General features: G+C 44.3%; 1 pseudogene; it reads left to right on the forward strand.

Moving 5' to 3' along the window:
- The first annotated feature begins 2,038 nt into the window (after positions 1–2,038).
- LOC101581711 overlaps positions 2,039–2,369 on the forward strand; it is a 48,625-nt pseudogene continuing 48,294 nt past the window's right edge.

Below are 2,369 nucleotides of genomic sequence, written 5' to 3' on the forward strand. Positions count from 1 at the left end.
GGATTTCCAAGTCCTGGATCAGCTGGAAAGGGTTAGAATTTAGTCTTTCTGAACTGTCTCCTCCCACCAGGGCCACCAGAAAAAAAAAAAAAAAAAAAAAAATTCGGGGGAGGCACTGTCAAACTCAAAAAAAAAAAAAAAAAAAAAAAAAAAAAAAAAAAAAAAAAAACAGGCTGTTCCCTTAAGGAGGGTGGGCAGGGAGAGAGGAATTTAGAACTGGGTTTGGCCCTGTCAGAGTCACAGGCAAGGCTTCCTGACTTAGGAGGGATTGGGCAGATTGTAAGACTTGAGAAACAAAGAAATATTCAACAGAAAAAACATATGAGAACACAAATACTCAGACTATGGCTGCCAACTTCTTACTGCCCTTGACAAGACCTTCATGGGGACAGTGAGAACTTTGGCACCCTGAGTCCCTCCCTCCTCTAACTGTTCTCCACCTTCTTGTTTGTAAATTTCCAATTCATTCCAGCCCTGGGGACTTCAAATTCTGCAGAAGGGAATCTGCATCCTGGATTTTGAAGTGGCTGTTTTCTGTCTCTCTTTAGCCTTTTCACTTTCAAGCATAGCTACAGATCAATTTTGCTAAGGATCTAATTCCTATACCAGGATGCAGAGCAAAGTCTTATTTTCTGTATGTTGCTGCGCTAAATCCATGAATGGTGTATAGAGCTGGCTTTCTAAATTATGCACTAATTATATGCTTGACCTCATTATTCCCCTTCTGAAAATATGCAGTCTGCCCCAAACAATTAGCACTTAATTATGTTTCCATATTGTTTCCTAATTGTCCCATGTGTTGCATTTTACTCTCCAACCACACTACAAGGCTCTGCAAGGCACAGACTGTGACTTAAGCTTCTTTGCAGTCCCAGTGCAGCTGTAGGACTTGTCCTAATCAGCACTGTCACTGGGGGGAGAGAGGTGTTTCAAGAAAGAAATGGCACAAGTTATCAATGAATTTGAATTCTCTGGGGAAAGGCTGGGCAAGGCTAAGATAAGTTTTAAAAGAATACTGAAGAACCTTTAGTAAATTCAAGTCGCCAGAGAACAGGAATCCTATCAATCTTCGTCACTCCAGGACCTAGTTCTTGGCTAGCAAGCAGCAGACACTAAATGACTCTTTATAACTAATTACTTAATAATTTTTTTTTACCCTTTAGTTATTCCTGTCTTGTGCTTCTTGCGCTAAGTGAAGACACAAATGCAGTCTTTTCTGTTCAGAAGCTTACAGTCTAGGGAAGAAGGGGAATGGCAGAATTAGGAACAAATAATTATTTAAAATATTAAAAAAATTAGTGTTGCTGTCTTGCAGTTGTGGGAACCAAATCGAGGGCCTTATACATGCTAGACAAGTGTTCTATTACTAACCCAGAACCCTGGCCCCAAAGACGATGTTAGAATTCCCTTGCAAATACTTTGAGATTAAAGAAGATTGCTGAATGTCCAGTGGAGTCAAGGAGACTTCACGTTTTAAAAATACCCAAGAAAATTTGATGCATTTTTCTAGGAATCTCCCAGGTGGAAAATACACACACGTTCTGGGCAGAGAAATAACTGGAACAAGTTCCAAGAGTTGTGAGAGTCTGTGTTCTCTGGGAAACCTACAATTGTTCTGGATGTTAAAGGATAAAGTAAAGGGCCCGCCAGATAGCTCAGGGGGCTAAAGTGCTGACTTAGGCAGGCACAGGGACCAGGGTTCGAGCCCTGAGCATGCTGTGCCTGCTGTGCCCTTAGGGCGCACCGAGACTGCGACTGAGACTGGACATGGTGGCGTGCCTGTAATCCCAGCGCTTGGGAAGCTTGAAAACAGGAAGATTACTACGAGTCTGATCTGTATAGTGGGGCCTTGTAGACCTGGTACTAAATACATAAAAAAGGGTGGGGGCTGGTTGTGGGTCTTGGGATTGATTTTGCAGGTGACATGTTCCAGTGAGCATGTTTGAGCAGACAACTGACCTGAGTAAAATGAGAGGCACTGGCGGCACAAAGACCTCCTCAAAAGTGATGGTGGCGTCTTTCCAGCCGGTGCCGAGCAATGGGCATTTTTCGGGACAGCTGGCACAAGCGCCACAAAATCGGGAGCAAAAGAAAGCCTTATCACAAGAAGCGGAAGTATGAGTTGGGGAGCCCTGCAGCCAACACTAAGACTGGCACCCGCCACATACACACAGTCCGAGATCGAGGAGGCAACAAGAAGTACGGAGCCCTGCGGCTAGATGTCGGAAACTTCTCCTGGGGCTCTGAGTGTTGTACTCGAAAAAGAGGCACCACTGATGCTGTTTACAATGCACCCAGTAACGAGCTGGTCCGCACCAAGACGCTGGTGAAGAACTAACTGCCTTGTGCTCATTGACAGCATGCCCTCC

The sequence above is a fragment of the Octodon degus genome, unplaced genomic scaffold (assembly GCF_000260255.1).
Source record: "Octodon degus isolate 3935 unplaced genomic scaffold, OctDeg1.0 scaffold00114, whole genome shotgun sequence".
Classification (NCBI taxonomy): Eukaryota; Metazoa; Chordata; class Mammalia; order Rodentia; family Octodontidae; genus Octodon; species Octodon degus.